This window comes from Lampris incognitus, chromosome 16 (assembly GCF_029633865.1).
Source record: "Lampris incognitus isolate fLamInc1 chromosome 16, fLamInc1.hap2, whole genome shotgun sequence".
Classification (NCBI taxonomy): domain Eukaryota; kingdom Metazoa; phylum Chordata; class Actinopteri; order Lampriformes; family Lampridae; genus Lampris; species Lampris incognitus.
Window position 1 is genome coordinate 37752140 of NC_079226.1, and position 8278 is coordinate 37760417.

Genomic DNA, 8278 nt, shown 5'->3' on the forward strand with positions numbered 1-8278 from the left:
ATTATTATTATTGTTGTTATTGATGCTTGCAGTCCTCTGTCATTTCTGTGGTGTGAGATTCTACATGGTCTGCCTGCTGTTCCTCGTGGGAGCGGGTTTATCCATCGCCGTGTCTCCTCACCGCAACACCAATCCTGGCTGACTGACGCAATAATTCCCAGAATTCTTCGCGGCGCTCTCCCATAGAAAAAGTGTTAAAACAAATACGTTTAAAATCATTATAAACATTTAAAACCAATCCAAATCCCATTTGCTACGTCTTGTGTTGAATGTGTTGGGTTTTGTACGTACTTCAAAAGGTTGACACCCTCACGGGGATTCCTTTGGATTTAGCGGCCTATATATAGCGCCCAGACTCCGCCCGTAGATGTGTTGCTCCGGCAATACACATACTAAAATTGGAACGATACAGAGAAGATTAGCATGGCCCCTGCGCAAGGATGACACGCAAATCCGTGAAGCGTTCCATATTTTTTTTATTTTTATGTCTACAATATTTATTCAGCTTTCATAGCATTTGCTATAATAATTTCATGGCAGTTGGTATAACGACGTAAAAAAGACCCCTAGTGGCGAGTTGTGTACCTGCATTGTGTAATTCAGACGGTAGGAATCCCTTTGACAAGTGAAAGCTGGTTGCTTTTTCCTCAGCGGTCAAGTGTTAATGTAACACGTGGTGATTTAAAAGGTGTTGGGCGTTTACGTGGCAGAGTTGATCACATCAGCGTTATCCGCTGTTATTCCAACTCCGCAGAGATGTAATTCAGCTCCCACGTATTTCACCTGTTCGGTCGGAGACGAGGAGACAAGTCGGCTCCATTCTCCTCCTCCATGCAGTTCTACAGGGTAAGCGCAATTACGTTAAGCTTACTGAAACAATTATAAAACGATGGCGTATTCAATAAAACACCTACGGATAATATTTGCTTTACAAAGCTGTTTGTTGCCAGAACTGTACAACAAATTTGTACAGGTGATTAGCTACTAGTCGAGCGGTTATTGATGTCGCCTTGTGGTGCAGTACATCTCGTATCGAATCCCGCACCGGGCAAGAAAATAACCGGTTACACTAGCTAGCCATTAGCTATTAAAACGGTCTCCAGCTGTATCAGTGACGATGTAACAACAGTTGCCGTCAAGCTCATGGCTGTGGAAAAGCAAAGCTGTGTTTTTACTGTATAAATCTTGGTTTTGCTAGAGCTGAAGGGTCGCGCTGTATGTTTCTTTCATGACGGTTCAAAGTCAACGTGACCGCAACTACTGCGTGCCATCACGCACACGCGTTACACGTGTCTGTAGTTGTCCACTTTTTTTTCTTTTTTCTTTGTATTTTTTTATTTTTCCCCCTTTCTTTCTTGCACGTCCCAGTAAAAATGCTGGTCCAGGTGAAGAACAGCCAACAGCAGAAGTACGTGAAGTTGAAGGAGGTTGAGGGACAGTTTGACTTTCTGCAATTCCAAGAAAAAGGTGTGTAATTTTTACTTAAGCTTTGTTTGAGGAAAAGTCTTTAAAAATACACCCACATTCTTTTATAACATCATTCTGAAGCTCCTTCATGTTGGAGACTTTTTTACACGCCTTTAGCATACCCTTTGATAAATGGAGATGAGGCCTACAATGGTTCTGTTGTCTGCGTATTTTATTATTTTCACAGCGCTATCCGTGGATGTGAGGTGGGTGGTGTAAATTGAGCAGAGCCAGGGGGAGAGAACAGAGCCCTGAGGAGCACCTGTACTGAGGGTAAGAGGGTGTGATGTTGGGTTATTAACCTTCACCCTCTGTGTCCTGTTCCACAGGAAGCTCCGAATCCAGTGGCATATGGCGGGGTCAATGTTCATATCCAAGAGTATGTAAAGAGTTTGAGTGGGTTGGTGGAGTTGAAGGCGGAACTAAAGTCTATGAACAGGATGCGTGCGTAGGTGTTTGGTGATTCCAGGTGTTGCAGGGCATGGTGCAGGGCTATGCTAACTGCATCCTCAACAGACCGGTTGGCTTGATAGGCGAATTGATATGGGTCCATCATTGGGGAGGAGCAAGATTTCAAGTGTGACAAAATGATGCGCTCAAATGCTTCCATGGGCACAGATCTTAGGGCAACTGGTCTGAAGTCATTGAGGCAGGTGATCTTGGAGGACTTTGGCACAGGAATACGCCCATTTCACGCCGTGGCCATCTTGGATTTTTTAAAAACCAAGTGGTGGGAACTTAACCACGCCCTCTTCTTACTCAATCGGAAATCAATGCAGCCAGTGCCAGCAGCAAACATGGTTTGGACTACCAACCTGGAGCACCTACCGTCATTTACCACAATATGAAAACTAAGCTGGATCTTTTCTTCTTCGAGTACTTTCTGCCTCTCCTGTGCCAGTGAGGAGAGACACACACACAGAGAAGCTCTTTAATCACAATAAAATAAAAAATTACATACATTTCATTTTTATACTGTACATTCAATATTTATACATTAGATTGTCCCATCTACAATATTTTCATTCTTTGTCCTTTAACTTTAACAAAACTGTTGGTTCATTTTAAACTAAAATATGTTCTGTCAACTGTCATTCTGTTGTAGCAATAAACTGGAACTAGCTACCAACTCAAATCATCAATTGTTTACTAAACTAAGATAGTGATTGCTCATCTCAAGGTGTGGGCTAAAAAATGGGACTGTACTGAAATGAAGTTAAATATGTTTCAATCTATCTAAGGTTTGTGTGCACTATTTTCTTGTGAGCTGAATTTAACAAAGGTTTAAAACAGTGGTCCCTGAAAATTTGTTAGGAGAGCACACACAGTCCACAGTTGGTTGACTGTTCCACCTAGTGAAAGGGGTATGACTCCATCAAAAATGTGATACTCCTTTATGCGTCTTATTGACCGTTCGACGTGTATTCTCAAGCCAGCAATACTCTGTGTGTCTGTGAGCTCATCACAGCTAAACTGTCCACTTGGGCCTAAAAATGCAGGGATGACAAGTTTTACATCTATTTCATCGAGCAGGTCTTTGATAAGGAAGCCCTTATCGGACATGACCTCATCACCTGACTCTAAGAGGTCCAGAACACCTGACCTCTTAGTTATCTCCTTATCAGAAATACGTCCTGTGTATAGTGTAGCGAATTTGGGGGACAACACAACCACAGGAACTGCCGCGGCCGGGACGCGAACCCGTATCGCCCGCACCGCAGGAGGCATCGCTAACCGCTAGACTAAAGGGTCAGACCCGCGAGCCAGCGGCCAGCGTGTCTTCTTATCCATGCACGTTACACTACCCCCCTCCTTCAGGAAGCGCGTCCCCGCGCTTAAGCATATCAGCTCCTTCACGCCTCAGGGCGCACACGCTTCCGATGGCCTTACGGTCGCCCCATCCCACTTCTGACACCAATGTAGCGAATTCGGGGGACAACGCAACCACAGGAACTGCTGCGACCGGGAAGCGAACCCGTATCGCCCGCACCACAGGAGGCATCGCTAACCGCTAGACTAAAGGGTCAGACCCGCGAGCCAGCGGCCAGCGTGTCTTCTTATCCATGCACGTTACAATAGATTACTTACCAGGCTAACTGACCCTGAGGGAGTGATCCCAATTAGGGATTTCAGTGTAGTGTTACTTTTATAATGGGAGTATGTCATGGTGTTCAAAACCTTCGAACTAGCTGTCTCGATGCGGATCTCTGTGCAGTCTAGTATCACTCTTGTGTTTGGGTAGAATTCCCTGAATACTGGTGGAATTAGCTCGTGTACTGCTGCTCTACTAGGCCATATTGGGAGGGTCCCTAACATAAAGAGCAAATAGTTGGCCCACGTCGTACAGTTCCTGCTGACTGTGGCCGGCGACACATTGAATCGTACAGATAAATCCAGAGCAAAAAAGCCCTGCCTCACATGGCACAAGAACAGGAAAAACTGATCAATCAGCGATAAATGCTCTGCATGGAAGCCAGACACAGAAATGTGGTCTAGGTTATGGCTGTTCCTTTGCATTTGAGTCCATCGCACCACGGACTCTGCAGTAGGCTGTAAAGCTAGGAAGAGTGCTTTGAGGGTGTGGTAATCCTTAAAACCAGTGTAAAACCTGATCAGATTGGGTGCACACTGGAAGCGTTCTAGACCAAAACGCTCACTTTTCAGCTTTTTATTTTCGTCCTCCAGGAAAGCAATGCGTTTCTTTAATGTGTCAAGCTGGTCTTCCACAGAAAGGGGCTTCATGTCGTAGTCATGATCAGGTAGAGTCGCCCAAACCTCACTGGACACATGAGGATATGTCATACATGTGGGAAGCAATATAAATCCACACATTTTCCTGTTATCAAGATGATGTGTCAGAACAGAGCTATCCACTATTGAAAGATTAGTGAATATATATATACACATATTATACAATGCAGTAATCTACATGTTTGAAAAATTATATTGTATTGACCATAACAACTCACCTATCTCCCTCGTGTTCCTCTTCATCTTCTTCCGCTATTAAGTCACCAATACGACTACAAACAGGAGCAAACATTTTTCAACGTCAAACTTCTGTCTCCCTTCTAATGTTTTAGTCACAGTGAAACTGGTCACCGCAATATTATTTAACTGGTGTGGAGTACAAATTGTACTCCGTATGCACTCCGTATGTACTCTGTAGTTTTCCACTTCTCTGTGTGTATGAAACTTCTCACTCACTGCAGACACACACACACATGGCCACTAAATCCCACACACTGCGGACACACATGGCCACTAAATCATGAGGACCTCTCCGGCCTGGGACAGCAAAGATAAGGGTAACGGACCCACAGACACACACCAGACACAGGACATGATTAACGTAGATGTTTTGCTGCATTCCTTTGTAAGACAACACCTTGGTTAATACAAGAAACATAGGGTATGACGCGACGGACTGCTCTATAAAAAAACCACTACCTCCAGCTCAAGTTAGAGCATATCCTCACAGACTGACTTTTCTGTGGTTATATGACTCTCCATCTGCAGATGCATTAAAGATTCTCTGTTTGCTCCAATATTTGTCCGATGATTATTCTTCCCAGAGGTTGCTGGGGCAAGAGCCCATTAAAAGGATAAGGAAAATCCACAACAATTTGGTGTCAGATGTGGGATCTCACGTCGCCCGCCAAACGGACAACCGGCTGACTGATCATCTCGGGACAAGGACATAGTCACCGATCTCCCAATAACCTCACCAGGTTTGAGAAGAAGAAAGGGAGAGGCGGGTGGTCCGTTTGGTCGGTGTCGCCGAGATTCCTCAGCAAAACCCTGGGAGATTCATCGCACGGGTAAGCAGAATTCTTTAAAGGATAAAATGATCATTTAAAACACGTATGAGGCCGTGCACTGACAATTAAGCGGTTGTTTACCCTCGGTTTCCCACTTCTAAAGTGATAACCTGGCAGGGTTAAGTGAAACAGCGCAACAGTATGCGGCTGTTTACCCTCGGTTTCACACTAATTAAAGTGGTTACCTGGTAGGGTTAAGTGAGAAAAAAATAAAATGAAGAAGAATGGGTAACAAGGGCAGTAAACTGCCCCCGATAGATATGGAGGGTCCGATCTATCAGAAAATGATAAGGAAATATGGTAAATTGTGGAGTACAAATTCTACTCCATATGCACTCCGTATGTACTCTGTAGTTTTCCACTTCTCCGTGTGTATGAAACTTCTCACTCACTGCAGACACACACACACATGGCCACTAAATCCCACACACTGCAGACACACATGGCCACTAAATCATGAGGGCCTCTCCGGCCTGGGACAGCAAAGATAAGGGTAACGGATCCACAGACACACACCAGACACAGGACATGATTAACGTAGATGTTTTCCTGCATTCCTTTGTAAGACAACACCTTGGTTAATGCAAGAAACATAGGGTATGACGCGACGGACTGCTCTATAAAAAACCACTACCTCCAGCTCAAGTTAGAGCATATCCTCACAGACTGACTTTTCTGTGGTTATATGACTCTCCATCTGCAGATGCATTAAAGATTGTCCGTTTGCTCCAATATTTGTCCGATGATTATTCTTCCCAGAGGTTGCTGGGGCAAGAGCCCATTAAAAGGATAAGGAAAATCCACAACACTGGCTGTACATGGTGCAACCTCTGCAGCTCAATGCATACAGTAACGTTAAATGTACATGCAACCTCTGCAGCTCAATGCATACAGTAACGTTAAATGTACATGCAACCTCTGCAGCTCAATGCATACAGTACATGTCCATAATGTCTGTTGCAATAATAGCAGGAGGAGTAAACATTTAGCCATATGGCATCTTAATGTGGAATTTAGTTGTAAACATGAGTGCACAACTGTAAACGTTACTCACTCATCTGCTGACTCGGGTGTCACCTCCCCAGCAGGTTGACCACCACGAACAGGAACCCTAAAAATACAAGCTATTAATGGCAGGTATTATGTTTCATTTCATCAACATCCTAAAATCATTTTCATGACAACATCCAGCTAACGTTATTATAGCTGTGCATGACCTACCGTGATGTCTGTCTGCTAGTAAAGTTAGTAAACTTAGCTACCTCCTCGGCGTAGGTTGATTTGACCATGGGAAAATGGTCAGTAGAGTTCCGGGTTTCAGTTTTGTCAGCCCAAGAAACGTCTTGCGAAAACAGTCCTCGGTGAAGTGCTTTGAGCACACCCTGGTGTTGTCTGTGATCTATAATGACAAATGATATCTAACGTTACTGTCAGCAACATGTTAACTGTTATGGTTGTAGTTAGACCAGAAAGCTAGCTAACAACATTGCTAGGGAGCTAGCTCACCGCTTGGTTTTTTTTTTAATCCAAGATGGCCGCGGCGTGAAATGGGCGTAAGCTCATGCGTCATCCGCCCAAGATGGTGGCATGAGCATGCACGTTTTGCCGCTGCACGTCTGTTGTCGGCTGGATTTGCTGTTGTGTGTGTTATTTATCTTCCTCGCTCTTTGTGTGTCTGTTTGTTGTTTAAATCGGAGAGTCCTGCCGGCGTCGTGTGTGGTTTCCTCTTCTCCCACCATCTTGTCTTTCCCCTCTGTCTCCGTTTCCTCGGCCCTCCGTGCTAGCCGCCTAACTAGCTAACTGGCTAACTAGCACTCGGCTAACGTTAGCTTTACGTAACCTCTGGCCTCCTGGCTCTGCACGCTAGCTCGCACATCTGGCTCCGTCCCTCAACTCCAGCTGGATGTTTTTATTTTGTTTTCCCTCGGCAGTGGACGCTATCCCTCTTTGGGCCATCATCATTTTTTAAAGCGACTTCGAGTGTTAGAAGAGCGCTATATACGTGTAATTTATTATTATTATTAATGCTCGCAGTCCTCTGTCATTTCTGTGGTGTGAGATTCTACATGGTCTGCCTGCTGTTCCTCGTGGGAGCGGGTTTATCCATCACCGTGTCTCCTCACCGCTGCACCAATCCTGGCTGACTGACGCAATAACTCCCAGAATTCTTCGCGGCTTTCTCGCACAGAAAAAGTGTTAAAACAAATACGTTTAAAATGATTATAAACATTTAAAACCAATCCAAATCCCATTTGCTACGTCTTGTATTGACTGTGTTGTGTTTTGTACGTACTTCAAAAGGTTGACCCCGTCACGGGGATTCCTTTGGATTTAGCGGCCTTTATATAGCGCTCAGACACATGCTTTAGACGTGTTGCTCCGGCAATACACATACTAAAATTGGAACGATACAGAGAAGATTAGCGTGGCCCCTGCGCAAGGATGACACGCAAATCCGTGAAGCGTTCCATATTTTTTTTATTTTTGTCTACAATATTTATTCAGCTTTCATAGCATTTGCTATAACGTCGTAAAATAGCCCACTATTGGCGAGTTGTGCACCTGCACTGTGTAATCTCAGACGGTAGGAATCCCTTTGAGAAGTGAAAGCTGGCTGCGGTTGCTATTTCCTCAGCGGTCAAGTGTTAATGTAACACGTGGTGATTTAAAAGGTGTTGGGTGTTTACGTGGCACAGTTGATCACATCAGCGTTATCCGCTGTTATTCCAACTCCGCAGAGATGTAATTCAGCTCCCACGTATTTCACCTTTTCGGTCGGAGACGAGGAGACAAGTCGGCTCCATTCTCCTCCTCCATGCAGTTGTACAGGGTAAGCGCAATTACGTTAAACTTACTGAAACAATTATAAAACGATGGCGTGTTCAATAAAACGCCTACGGATAATATTTACTTTTCAAAGCTGTTTGTTGCCAGAGCTGTACAACAAATTTGTATATGTGATTAGCTAGCTAGCACTGTATGGTAGCTAG

At 44.5% G+C, this 8278-nt stretch overlaps 2 non-coding genes across 2 annotated transcripts; both read left to right on the plus strand.

Annotated features, from left to right (window-relative positions):
- Window positions 1–369: 369 nt before the first annotated feature.
- On the plus strand, window positions 370–475 carry LOC130126913 (U6 spliceosomal RNA). The gene has a single exon (XR_008811762.1). It is a non-coding gene; the product is annotated as a U6 spliceosomal RNA (small nuclear RNA).
- A 7184-nt stretch (window positions 476–7659) lies between these two features.
- On the plus strand, window positions 7660–7765 carry LOC130126922 (U6 spliceosomal RNA). The gene has a single exon (XR_008811771.1). It is a non-coding gene; the product is annotated as a U6 spliceosomal RNA (small nuclear RNA).
- The last annotated feature ends 513 nt before the right edge of the window (window positions 7766–8278 follow it).